We start from the raw sequence: 15,050 nt of genomic DNA, 5'->3' as shown, positions 1-15,050 counted from the left end.
GAACCAAGGCGATGTCACCAATTTGTGAAACCTCATCGGAAATTTGTGATAATATCGTTTGTGAATTATTTTGAATTGGTGTTACATTGTTCAGTGTATCTGTAGATGAATGATATACAGCTACTCCACCAGCAGCTGAGTTGGGTCGTTTGTATTGGGTAACGCAATAAAAATTTTCAATAAGAATTTGTTCGTCATTTTTCATCCAAGTTTCGGAAAATAACAGCAATGTGGACCTTTTTAATACTTTATCATTCAGATCAGAAACATGAGCACGTAAACTTTGGCAGTTGAAGGAAAATAGTGTAATGTTACTCTCATTTACAAGGTTATATAATTCTTCCTGTTGTGTTATTAGGCGAGAATTTGAAAGTCTTTCAAATTCACACTGTAAATCAACTATTCCCCCTGGACGCTTTCTTCCATGATAAAATTTGTTGTCATCGGTGTTTGAGACAATGAACAATCCATTTATATCAGTTACTCGTGATAATGCTACATATAACAGCTGCTGACTGTGACTTTTATTGTATTCATAAACGATTTGATCAAAAGTACCACCTTGAGACTTATGTATTGTAAGCGCACAAGCAGATACTAATGGAAAGTGATTTCTCTTTGCAAATATTGTCTTATTTCTATTCATTGGTACAGATGACGATCTTCATAAAATTGGGACTGCTGTTCTACTAATGTTTAGAGTTTGAATATGATGGGCAGCTTTTTTCCTAATTTTCTCTCCTATCTTACCAGGAAACTCAAGCCATAAGCGTATGATGTTATCACTGTCATCACGTTCAATATACACTAACTTTCCAACACAACCGTTGGCTAAGCCATCAGATACATCAATATTGGTTGTAATAATGTAAAATTTGTTAAGAACTCCTCCTGTATCAATAACTGACATTTTATGAAATTGTTGGCGTACATATGCTTCTTGTTCAACTGAATGACAACCTATATACATATCTGTTGCTATGGATACTACTTTGTCTTCAGCAATATTTAAAATAGATTGATTATAATCCGCAACATGTTTATTTTTATTTTTAATTTACTTATTTTAAAAGTAATAAATAAACAAGTATATTTAGAGATTTTCAAAAAATTTTGCAATTTAAAATAATGTTTTTAAAACTGTTGAATTTTTCATTCACTTTGCTATTCACAATTGATCCGTTTGAAAATTTGAAAATAAATAATCCTAATTGATTATGATATTTGCCACTAGCTGGCGTATAAGTCAAGAAGCGTGTAGTATATATGACATATACTTACAACCAATCAGAATTATTATTTTTAAATGGCGGAAACTACACAGACTATAGTAAGCGTTACTTCCGTCAGAAAAAAAATCTGAGTTACTCCCTAGTCGCGCCTAAAGAAGTTTTACTTCAAAAATCCGATCACTGATGAGTTACATTAAAGGAACACATCTTTGGGATTATTCAATGATGGATGTATTCAATCGAATGACGAAAATCTGGCTTGCAGCATGCACACATTTTAATTTGGTTAGTCGAAAGAATAAAATATATGAGTGTGCGGGGATTGCTAATCCTAAAACCGATCCAGACCGACATGACGTTTTTATCACGAATATGATTCATGGACCGTGTGAAACCATCAACCAACAAACACCATGCATGGTTGACAGCGAGTGTACCAAAAGGTATCCACGAAAATTGATGGCAAAGACCATCACAAGCAACGATGGTTACCCACTGTATCAGCGTCGATCGCCTAATGATAATGGTAGAATTATTATCACAACTAAAGTGAAACGAAACGATGGCGTGGTCGATAACAGTTAAAGAATGAAAAGAGTTAATCCATGCTGCACAGCTTATTAAAATTCAATCATTTTTCTCTGAGACGTGTTTGAAGTAATAAATTAAAATACTATTACATATCAATCCATATAAATATTTATTTTGTATCATTGTATTACGTTCATCAAAGCCTAAATTAGTTCAGCTAAAAGGTAACACAACATTCATTGACAGGGCGGTACAAAGTTCGCCGGGACAGCTAGTGATACAAAATAAATAAAGATATATAACAGCATTTTATTTCGATGAATAACACATAGGTATAGGAAAAAGAATAAAAAAAAAACAATAATTAGATACTTGATTACTTCATACACGTGCCAGAGAAAAATTATCGAATTAAACTACGTTTTGCAGCCTGGGATGCATTCGGATTAACTCTTTTCATTCTTTAACTGGTGTCGACCACGAAATCGTTTCCTTTCACTTTAGTTATGATAGTTCTACCACTATCATCTTGTTGCCTGTGATAGTTTCTACAGTAAATTTTCGTGGATTCCTTTTGGAACACTCGCTGTCAACCATGCATGGTGATTGGCGGTTGATGGTGCCACACGGTCCATCAATCATATTCGTGATTACAACATAATGTCGGTCTGGATCGATTGAATACATCCATCATTGAATAATCCGAAAGATGTGTTGCTTTAATGTAATTCATTGCTTGAAAACACGTGTGGTAATGTCGAGCCGATCACTTGATAATTGTCCGGGACGCAGCAGTAGAATAATTTCCATCCATTTTGGATTTCATGTAAATGTAATGAATAGATCCAGGCCGACCATAATGACGAACATAATATGTCATTGCATCTTGCGCATATTCAGGCGTATGACTTGGGCTACCTGTGTATGTCGCCGGTAAAATAGCACCTAAGCACCTAAATAGCCCAATATTTTCTGCATCTTCTTCTCTGTGCTAATTGCATCGCGTAAATGGATGTAATCTTCAAAACGCAATTTAGCTTGGTTCAATCGAATGAGCCAGGGCCTCCGTTTCAATTTTAACGTTATAATATTATTTCAACGCAATATTGTTGAAGCAGTCGACGAAATCGCGACAAATAGTTGTCAGAATTTTTACATTTTTAGAGATTTTTTTTTAAATAATTAATCGAACTATCCTTCTTGGTTAGTTTCCTCACCGAAAATACCTTATCAATTTCTGAAAGCACGCGTAAACGTAAATATTTGAGGAATTTTTATGTATCTGCTTTAATTGCACTTTTCAATAATTGATTTAAAAAAAATACAGACAATAGGTAGTTTATTCACCCTTTTTACTTTTTAATTATTTTACACAAAATACATTTTTGAACGCATGAATGTCAAACAATATTTTGACCGTATTCAACTCGGAGTAATTAACAAGCCTGGAGAAGTAACAATTAATTGAACGTTTCTTATATAGTGGCTCTCTTTTATTCAATACCCTAATTAATGCAATAGAAAGAGACAACACACTGTTATCTGCTTGGCATTCAAATCCACATGTAGCCACTTTTTGTTCTAAAAAGGTAGTGCTTGCCTTTACTTTATCGAATACTAAAATATCGATAAATAAAAAAATTAAGTTATAAAATTGCTTGAAGATAATTTAAGATTCGTTTAATTTTGAATTATGGATAGGTAATTCCAAATTTTAAGATTCGTTTAATTTGGAATTATTCATTTACGATGCGTATTGACTGCCTTGCATTGTATGGCATATTTATAAAAAAATATTATTAGGTATTTAGGTTTAGGTTGTTTTTATGGTTTCGTAAAAAGGTACGTATTTTTTCCTGTTTTCATAGATTCATTCACAGAATTATACGGAACCCTTCGTGCGCGAATCTGACTTCCACCTGGTTGATCTTTTTACAAATCAATAGTCGTATCCTACTAATATTATAAAAGCAAAAATATATAAGAATGGACATATTTTGATACTCTTTCACGTAAAAACTACTGAATGAGTTTTTATGGAACTTTACAATTATATATAGTTTAAACATCAGAATAACATGTAGGCTACAATTTACCGCAGGAAAATAACTCATTCCCATAGGAAAAAATTGGTACAAGTTTAAAATAAATTGCTTCAAATAAAACAAATAAACATTTATTTTTTTTACAACCTTTTAATTTCGATACTTAATTACCAAATTACAATATTTATTATTTAAAATAGATGCCACCTTAAACTTGTGGCACAGCATCTCTGCAAAGCACTTTACTTTTCTTCCCGTCTGATTTGAAATGATTTGAACAAGGCCGAGAATGTTTTGAAGGCTTCCAATTTTTCCTGTGCTATAGCTTTAACCCAAACATCTTTTAATTGTTCTCAAGCCAGAAACCTGCAAATAACAATAAAATCCATACTTAAATACCTTTTTTTTCTCCTAACCTAAAGCAGTCATTATCAATGAAGTACTTCGTACCTACTCAAGTATCGATAATTGCACAACACTATGGAAGTTATATTTTGCATTTTTTCTAAAAACCAAGCTGATTATGATTTCATTTCAATGATTACGGTTAGATAAAACATAGATGAATAAGAAAATAAGGTAAATTAACTTATTTATAATACAATTAACAAAAAAATTGATCAAAACACGAACCTGTGAAATGACAAATTTCTATCTTCGTCCGATTTCACATTACTACGGCTTTTACAGTCGTAAGCAACACAAGCCATGTTATCTTTAGTCAATTGTCTTTTCATAAAATAACAAATTAAACTAAAACACTCGTTTTTCACTTCAAAAAAAATAATTAAAATAACCAAGCGATGATCACCAGACTGGTGATCAAAACAAATTGAAATGGCTACATGTCATTTCAAACTGTCGAACTGACATATATCTATCCTCTTTTTTCGCATGACATTTTGCCATAAGCTAAAAAGGCCAAACTAGTGCGTTATTGTTCAATTAATTGTTACTTCTCCAGGCTAGTTAATTGCTCCGAGGTATTCAACCGTATTTGACAGGATTGACAACTAATGATTGACATGTACGAAAATCAAAATTATTTTTATATACTGGCCCGCCCCGGCTTCGGCCGTGGTACATATTTCGCAATAAAAGGTAGCCTATGTCCTTTCTCGGGTATCAAAATATCTCCATACCAAATTTCATGCAAATTGGTTCAGTAGTTTAGGCGTGATTGAGTAACAGACAGACAGACAGACAGAGTTACTTTCGCATTTATAATATTAGTATGGATTATGTCATATTATTTTTTAGGCACCAGGAGGGAAAGGAGCAAATTTATTTTCCTTCCTTCCTTGTATGGATGTTTTTGACAATATATTGTGCATCAAATGAGTGCCGAGACAAACGTCAAAACGCAAAGGAATAGAATCCGCTATCGATACTAATTGACATTAGCGTACTCTTAGATTACAAAATAAAATACAGATGGAGCATGACAACCGCCCGTCGCCCTTGTCAAAGAAAATACGAAATCAAAAGCAAATACGTCGCTGCACCAGTGCTATAGCGATTCTAGTGTCATGCAATACGTCAAAAGGGGTTTGCTATTTTAGTAAAAAAATGCTGTCTTGTGATATCAAAACGCTGTAAAATTTGTTCCCGAAAACAAACAAAAAGAGAAAACATCGTTTTACAGGTTCTCTGTAGATTATTTGGCTTATTTAATTTTGTATACAAATAATAATTTTACATATACGAAGGAATACAAAACTTCAACGTATGCTGCCCATATTTTGAAAATGAATTTGCCATTTTTATGGGTAAAACGGTAAAATGGTTAAAAGATCTTTGAGGTAGTGCTGTTGGATTTTTCGATCGTGAATGTGATTATTTGTATAGTGCAATAAAGGTTCACGACCATTATAAGATAATTTTAATAAGCATAATACTTTTTTTTTGTTACTTTTATATAGCTTAAAAACGTCGGAGTCGTTTTCGCCCGCGATTTAATTCATTTGAACTCCGTGATGGATATGATGAAAATAAAATGTCCCGTATTATCGACTAAAAACTACCGCTATTCGCATTCATATATTTTTAAAAATAAAAAATAATATAACTAATTATTATAGTTAATATTGAAACTTTTTTTTATGTAATTTATTTAATTGAAAATTGAATACAATTATTTTGTCCACATATTATAACTTTAGTAGGCAGGTACTTTATGTAATAAAATAATTTTTACAATATTATAAAAGAAAAATAATAAATATCATTAACCCGAAATTATATTAAAATAAAAATTAAAAATTGACTGCTAATTTATGTATATAGCCTACGTCACCGCCACTAACATAATAATTCAGATGATTGCAATGAAACCTCACAACTCAAAATCGGTCCAACGGTTTATACTGCAGGGCATGTCAAAGAAATATTATACATACATACATACATAAACTCGAAAAACATAACCCTCTTTTTTCCGTAGTCGGGGAAAAATTTGGGAAATTTTTCAATATCTGGTAACATTACACGCACACAGAAGCACCGTGTACGTACAGTGCAGCGGCGAAATGACAGCACACATAGCTTTATTGAAAATGACGATAAATCATTCGGTTTAGTTCGGCAACGCTCCATCTGTCTTTTATTTTGTAATCTAAGAGCGTACTGATGATGTTTTGCTAAAGATTTGTTCACCCTACCGACGACGACGATCACGAACAAAATTTTCATCCAGTCGCAATTTCATAAAATTGTGCAAAACACATCATACGCTTTAAATGACAATTAGTATCGTAGCGGATTTCTTCTATTCCTTTGGGTTTTGACGTTTGTCTCAGCGCTCATCTTTCCTGTCTCGCACCTGTAGTAACTAAACCGTTTAGACTGCAATAAAAATTAAATTAAAAAAAAAAAAAACGCAACGAAGATAAGTGCATAGAAAAAGGAATAAATAATTTCACAAACTTCCCGAAGATCTTTAAAAATAAATACGATTTTAAATATTTATAAAAATAAAAATAAAACAAAGTCGTCGGGGCTGCCATACCATCATTATCATATTATCATAATTTTAAAGATCGTCGGGAAGTTTGTAAAATTATTTATTCCTTTTCCTTCATTGCGTTTTATTTTAAACTTCGGTTTCTTATTTTCATGTAATATTTTCAAGTGAGCGAGACCTACCTTTACCTCCATAATACATTCCTACATCATATTGATATCTATAAGTTTGTTACTCCTTGACATCTTTTAAGTTGGGCCGTAACCGTGCACAAATTGTAATGGACCACAGTGGCAAAAGAAGTGGTAAGTATATTTAAGAAAAAAATCCCTAGTATTTACTACTACGGGCAGAACCGATGTACCTACACGACATATCCTGTTGTTTGATGCTCCATTTGGTTTATTTATCTAACCACTGTCACCCCTAAAGTGTAATAAACGGATGAACCGATTTCGATAAAACATTACTAATTGTAATTCACACGTTGCTCTTTCATATTTTGATATGCCGCTTGAGATATTATTTGACCACATTCGATTATTGTTCATTCCCACTTTTACCGCTGTAATCTGTGCTGTAATCTAATAAATGGAAAAACCGATTTGGATAAAAATAGAACTATAACTGTACTTCACCCGTTATGCACTTTCATTTGATATGTCACTTAGGTATACTTGACAACAATCGTTTCTTTCATTCCAACTTTTACCCATATATAAGTATAGTAAATGGATGAACCGATTTTGATTAAATATGTCCAATTATACTTAACACGTCATGCCCTTTCATTTCATATGTCACTTGAGTCAAAATTCATTTTTTTTACCTACAACTTATATACCGTATATCAAATAAATGGATGAACCGATTTTGAAAAAATTTGACTTATTGTTACTGATAGGTCGTTCACTTTCATTTAATATATCACAAAAGAATATTCGATAACTTTAGTTATTTTCATTCCTTTCATTTTTACCTCTATATGTATACCTAGGTATAATAAATGGATTAACCCCTGTGGATTAACCTATTTTGATACAGTTTATCTAGGAACCAGCGTCGGAAAATATGCTGCCTAACAAAAAAACCGCATCTAATTACCTGCTAGCGAGCTACGGTGGCACAAACAGATACACACACAGACACACATAGCGGTCAAACACTTATCACCCATCTTTTTGCGTCGGGGTTAAAAATATTATATAATACGACATAATTTAAAGGACATTTTATGTATAAAATTTACCTAAAAATAAGCATAATTTTAATTTGACCCCTCCCCCCTACTACCTCAGCTTACCCAACCACCCCCACCCCACCCTTGGGGACTTTCGATATGATCACGGACATTTTATAGAAATAACTGTAGCGTATAACAGATAACTTACGTTTTATCGTACACTGTATAATAGTGTACCATAGAATGCCTTAGCAAATGTTCGCCGTGAATACTTAAATGGTCATAACTTTTTTTAATTATAAACCGATTGACATGAAATAAACACTAAATGTTAAATGAAGATTACCACAATATATTAGTGAAAACCGCATTTAAATCAGATAAGCCGTTTCTGAGATTAGCGTGTTCAAACATACAGACAAACAGACAAACAGACAAACAGACAAAAAAAATTTAACGACAGTTTTGGGTTTGGGATCGATTTAGTAATAACCCCTGATATTTTTTTTTTACATATTTTCATTGTACAGACACCACTTTTCTAGAATTTTATTATATGTATTGATGATGATGATGATTGATGATGATACCGTATCTGACTACAAGTTAAAAAGAGACTATTTTTTAATTTCTATAGATATGGCAGTATGAGTTTTAAATTATGTTGACATATTTTCTACCAAAATGATAGCTACAAATAGTACCTATTAGGAGTCCAGTCTGTTTAAAGATCGCATCTATTTTTTACGCAATCTAGAAGAGCACGAAAATCTAAAAAAAATGGAAACCTTAAAAAAATCTTGTTTAAATTTATGTGCATAATTACGTAAATATTAGGGAAGAAAAAGATAGATATTATAATTATTGTATTTTTATCGATACGTGACTTTACCACTTTGTCAAGCACTAAGCCTGTCAAACATATGTCAACAGTGTGTTTTTTTGACATATGTCAACAGCTGAGTGAATATCAGCTCCTTAGTTTTAAATTCAATAATCATATTAAATTCAATAATTACTTGTAAAAACAGTTAGACTACAAGCCCGCATAGGAAAAAAATATGGGTCAAATGAACCACCAGGGGACATATCTAGAACGATAGAAGAGCATAAAATAATAAGATTCATCACTATGCCGTCACTTGTAAGCTGTCCAACTGAGTGCAGATGAGAATTGAAAAGTACAGGTAGACTCGGTAAATTTTGGTCATATATTTTTGTACGGCATTCTTAACCATCGATAGATCCATTAAAAATAATAAGAAACCGCTCAGTGCCGTACAAAAATGGTGGTCCACAAAGTCGGAATTTTTATTTAATTTCCGAGAGTTACCGGGGGTAAATTTGGTCATTTGACCATGTACGGCATCTGTGTCATACTATGCCTATACTGCTTTTAATCCATTATTCCGCAACGCCGTACAAAAATCATGGGGACAAGGGGAAAAAATCGAGACTTGCAATCCCCTCTCTTTCCCCACTCCAGGGGGTCATTTGACTAAGTACGGCTTCGGTTCCAAAACATTATCTAGCACTCAAAAGTACTATTAAAAGCAATGCCGTCAAAAAATAATTGTTCTTTTAAATGTATACCAATAATCATCTTTATTTCATCGAATTCTTGATATAAAGAGCTGTAAGGTCATTTGACCCTGTACGGGAACTTTTTTTTTAACATGATATTGTAAAATTCAATTGTTTAGTATTGCCGTTCAAAAGAAACCGTTCTAAAAAAAGTTATAGAGAAATGCAAAAACTGAAATTTTGTAAAAGTTTAAACATTGTAGATTAATGAAATATAATAGTTTTCTACACTTTATTCGTTGTTTTAAATAGTATTAACATAGATAAATTAGGAAAAAACGATGCCGTACATTTATGTGCAGACCACATCTTTTAGGCTGATGAAAGCGACGAAAGCTACAATTTTAAGGGTGCTTTACGTACGGCATTAACATATTTTTACCCGACTACGGCAAAGCAAAAGGAGGGTTATGATTTTGACAGGCCATGTATGTATGTTCATCTATTCCCTCGTAACTTCTAAACTACTTATCAGAATTCGTCTGAATTGTTCACTGGATAACCAGCGACCAGCTAGCTAAAGGCTATATGGGGTTTCACAAAATCTAATGTGGCGCCCTCTAGCGGACAAAACATACAGAGTAAAAAAATAAAGTTAAGATAAATCTGCCGTGTTTGGTATCATTTGAAAGCGCTTTACTTGTACATTTTGAATATGTATATATTACTAGCATTTGCTTGTGACTTTACCTGTATTCATGGGCTGATTGCATATAATTCACATCTTTTCGTTCATAGCTTCTTTATTAGTTCATCAATTTAACGGAGTCCATTCCACCTGACTCCGACTTTCCAAGGTGATAATTAACCACCTCGAGCTTCTTAATATTAATGTATATTTATATTTTATTATCAAAATATAAAGCAAACATTTCGTTATATGGATTTTTTTCTTTTTCAGATTTTTCCCCTTTGAACCAACGAAAATGTACGGCACATGAAAAAATATTATCTATGCATAAAATACTTTAAAAATAAATTTATTTCGTGTTGTGTCAAATGACCCCCTGGAGTGGGGAAAGAGAGGGGATTACAACTCTCGATTTTTTCCCCTTGTCCCCATGATTTTTGTACGGCGTTGCGGAATAATGGATTAAAAGCAGTATAGGCATAGTATGACACAGATGCCGTACATGGTCAAATGACCAAATTTACCCCCGGTAACTCTCGGAAATTAAATAAAAATTCCGACTTTGTGGACCACCATTTTTGTACGGCACTGAGCGGTTTCTTATTATTTTTAATGGATCTATCGATGGTTAAGAATGCCGTACAAAAATATATGACCAAAAGGTGATGTCCAAAAAATGACCCAGAATCGACAGGAATGAAATGTGTACCAATGGATTGATAATTAAATATAATATAATGTAGCTGAAGTGGTAACGCTGAAATCGTTATAGTATAGGAGCTAGGAGCAAAATAAAATAAGTAAGAAATTCGTTTAAAAAAATTAAATATGAGTTTACGTCATGTTGTAGCTTAATATGACGTTGTAATAATGTTGTATCACTTGTGTTATCCATGATAATAATTATCATCAACACATTTTAAAAGCAACAGCAACATAATAACATCAGTCATCATGTTCAATCACAACATAACAAAAACTCCGTTTTTTGTAGTTTTTTCTTTTGGCTCAAGTTACTACAATTGCTTTAGTACCTACTGTATGTATTATTGGTACTTAATTCTGTGGCTAAGGGTTGGAAATAAAAAATAATAATAGGTATAGTACAAGAGTTAAGAGCCAATAAAACTGAATAAAAAATAAATACGTTGTGGATGAGATTATCGTTGTTATTATAATTTCAATTTTTAATTATTTAATTGCTTTTGCTTGTACATTGATGTGTAACACAAGTTGTTGTAGATTTGAATGTAGTTGTTATTATAGGTAATTATAATATCATTAAAACTTATCAAAATAAGACTTAATTATAAAAATAATAAATGAATAACAACGATATTCTAATCCACAACATAACCTATTTTATTATTTTCAAACGATTTTTTACTTTGTTTTTTGGCTCTTAGCTCCTATACTATACAGTTTTTTTTTCAATCCTTAGCCATAGAATTAACAATAAATAATAATACATGAACTACGATAACAACCGTAGTATCTATGAGCTAAAAGAAAAAACTACAAAATCGAGAGTTTTTGTTCTGTTTTGCTTTAACGTTTTTGTTTAGTTGCTTGTAAAATAATAATATGATAATTATCATGTGTAACACAAGTGAAACAACATTATAACAACGTCATATTAAGCCACAAAATAACGTAAACTTATTTATACTATGTTTTTAACGAATTTCTTAGTAATTTTATTTTGCTTCTAGCTCCTATACTATAACGATTTCAGAGTTGCCCCCTCGGTAATATTATATTATACTTCAATGCCAATCCATTGGTACACATTTCATTCCTGTCGATTCTGGGTTTTTGGTTCATACATTTTTGGACATGTCCACCGAGTCTACCTGTACTTTTCAATTCTCATCTGCACTCAGTTGGACAGCTTACAAGTGACGGCATAGTGATGAATCTTATTATTTTATGCTCTTCTATCGTTCTAGATATGTCCCCTGGTGGTTCATTTGACCCATATTTTTTTCCTATGCGGGCTTGTAGTCTAAGTATAAATTATTAATAGTAAACTATCTAATCAACGTACAAGTGTTATTTAATGTGAAATACGTATAATTACGTGACTAAAGCTGCGTTTTGTATAACGTGGATGTCAAGTTTGTCAACGGCAACGGAAATTCAAATTCGAATTTCTTCTTGGATAAACCAGGGGAGTACTAGTTTTAATTTAACTTATTTAAAGATACACACAACATTCACATTCATTAAAACTAATAACACTACTTACTCATATTTTATGAGTAACGTCACAATAAATACATGAGCGCATAGTTATCGTCTCACTTTGCTTGACAAGTTGGAAGCAATTTAGAGGACAAAAACTAATAGCTCCAGACAAAATATACTTCAGTTCTAATACAAAACTTTATCTTATCACTATCTACTCTTTTCTGATAATTGAACCATAAGCCTATGTAACACAAGTAAAAATTGTTCTAATTCTATCACTGTATCATATGTATATATATGTATATATATGTATATATATGTATCATTGTATTATACACTTTTTAACATCTATTTCACCTGTTTCAGCAACTAAAATAACAAAATGCTGACCCGCAAGGCAGTGGCCAAAGATATGGAAAACAAACTAAAGGCCACATTACAGGACTTAAAGGCTTCTCAATCTCTGTGTGAACAACTCTTGCTGGAGAGAGAGGAACATGAGGTGGAAATCCAGCAAATAATAAAAAAGAATACTAGTCTGAAGGCCGAGCTAGCTGAACTCCACACTCAATATATGGACAGCCAAAACAAATGCACAGCCCTTCAAGATATTGTTGACAGCTTCCAACAGTGTTCCAATGACCACGAGAAGGCTCTCAGTCGTATCGTTGAACTGGAATGCAGTTTAATGGAGGTTCAGGAGGATAACTCCAAGTGGCTATGCAATTCATCCAACAGTCTTTATGGTGAACTGCTTGAATGTGGACAGTTAAGTGGCTTTGAAAACAATAGAAAAATCAAGTTAAATTCACACAACAAATTAACCTTCCGTGAACCACGTGGATAAAAGTTACGTCCTGCACTACGTGGGGTTTCCTGGACCCAATAATCTTTCCACGTTTTTATAGCTAGTATTTATTGTAAATTTGAAATGTGTATATTATTATTATCCCTTGACTATAAGAGGTTAAAAATAAAATAAATTTATCAAATATTATAAACATTTATTATATCTTTAGGCTATGTAACAGAAATGGTACTTTTTACCAACTAAAATAAGACTATGTTCTATGGGTTAGACTTTAAGAAAAAAAAAGACGTGTGGCACCCGGGGACTGCATGCATGCATGCATGCATTGCATGCTATGCCTTCAAGCCACACCTCCGTGCCCGTCGGAGTGGGGAGCGTGAGGTTTTTCGTTACGGAATTTCTGGATTCGGTCCCCGCGCTCAAGGCCCGCGATAGAAGCTATGGAATAGCTTAAAATTAATATCCTGTACTTCCTCTTCACTTTCACTTTTAGACTGAATGCTCAAGTGATCCGAGTCATCTTCACTTCCAGGTAGAAACAGCTCATCCGTATCGCTATCATTTTCTTCCATAAGTGCGGATATTATTGCATTTTCATTCATGTGATGAGCCATAATGAGCCCTAGAAACAATTTCAGATAATTTTAAATAATAAAAAAGCAAATTAAATAAATATTTATATAAAGATAGTCGTATTTTATCACACCAAACTGCTCACCTTTTAGTGGACGTCCCGAACTACGTGGGGTTTCCGACACCCAGCTGCACTTTGACGGCGTCCGTTTACCGCGTCTGCGACGCTATTACTAAACCAATGTTGCAAAAAGGTCTGGCAAGGTCGCAACTCCAGCTACACGAGGTTTCAAGACTTTCGCACAATGTTTGGAAAAGATACAAAGATTTTTTGTATGGCTGGGGTGTATTAAACCCCACATGGTGCACGGAAGGTTAAAAAAATATCTTAAATTAAACCTATTATTAAACGCACTAAATCAGTTATTATAAATAGATTTTCATTAAAAAATGTAGCACAATTGCAAAATAAAAATAATAGCCTTTTGAAAGAGTTAGATAGATATCATAGAGACTTAGAACATTATAAAATGATATATGAAGTAGAAACTAGTGAACTTAAGGAGAAAATAGACTCATTAAATGATACATTGAATGACCTCAAACAAAAATATTCTGCTGCCCAGTTACAAATTAATGAACACATAAAAGAGGCAGATTACTTAATAAAGTTAAGCAATGAAAACATGGATCGCTTCGAGTCTCTGACCAATAACTATGTATGTCAGTGTTCCATAAGTGACAAGGAGCAACCGTCGCCCCAGCCCTTTGACTGCACTGACATACATAGTATTCAACCAACGGCAACAATTTCATCTAGTAAAACAAAACATCTTTCCATGCAGGAAATTATTGTGTTGTCAGATAATATAGGTCAGGGTTTTGGCGCTTTGCTTAACAACTTAGGGCATAGAGTAACTAATTTTTGCACTCCTAATAGTTCATTTACATATATCATGAATTCATTAGATAATTTTAGTTTTAATGAAAATAATATTGTTATTATATTATACGGAGATAGTTTTAATTTAAAAAAAACATGACATTGATATAGGATTTCAAAAAATGTTAAAAATTAGTGGCGAGACAAAATGTAAATTTATGTTGTGTACATTACCCTTTGACATTACCATATTGGTACGGGAGCTACCAACGTTTTAAAAAAAGTCATTTTAGTATAGTTGGGTTTTTGATATGCTGTTTCTCTTGCTATTTCGGTTAGAGTCCGGGCTGTCTGGCTGGCGGTAGTGGTTGCGTTTATTAGTGCGCATCTTATCTGCACAGGAAGATATACTTAACTTTAGTCAT

General features: G+C 32.9%; 2 long non-coding RNA genes across 2 annotated transcripts in view; one reads left to right on the top strand and one right to left on the bottom strand.

The window, feature by feature from the left end:
- Positions 1 to 4,253, top strand: part of LOC149483802 (uncharacterized) — a 30,882-nt gene extending 26,629 nt beyond the window's left edge. Inside the window, exon 2 of the long non-coding RNA XR_016316435.1 lies at positions 3,644 to 4,253. This is a non-coding gene — a long non-coding RNA (uncharacterized LOC149483802). The remainder of the gene's footprint in view (positions 1 to 3,643) is intronic.
- A 9,243-nt stretch (positions 4,254 to 13,496) lies between these two features.
- Positions 13,497 to 13,952, bottom strand: LOC149483801 (uncharacterized). The gene is made up of 2 exons (XR_016316430.1): positions 13,888 to 13,952; positions 13,497 to 13,791 (listed from the first exon to the last, which is right to left on the bottom strand). It is a non-coding gene; the product is annotated as an uncharacterized LOC149483801 (long non-coding RNA).
- Between the last annotated feature and the right edge of the window lie 1,098 nt (positions 13,953 to 15,050).

Source organism: Colias philodice, chromosome 12, assembly GCF_061535455.1.
Source record: "Colias philodice isolate Cphi_HAF_F1 chromosome 12, ilColPhil1 Martin Lab GWU primary, whole genome shotgun sequence".
NCBI classification, from domain to species: Eukaryota; Metazoa; Arthropoda; class Insecta; order Lepidoptera; family Pieridae; genus Colias; species Colias philodice.
Note: the sequence above shows the minus strand (reverse complement) of the source record. Positions and strands in the feature narration are given on the sequence as shown.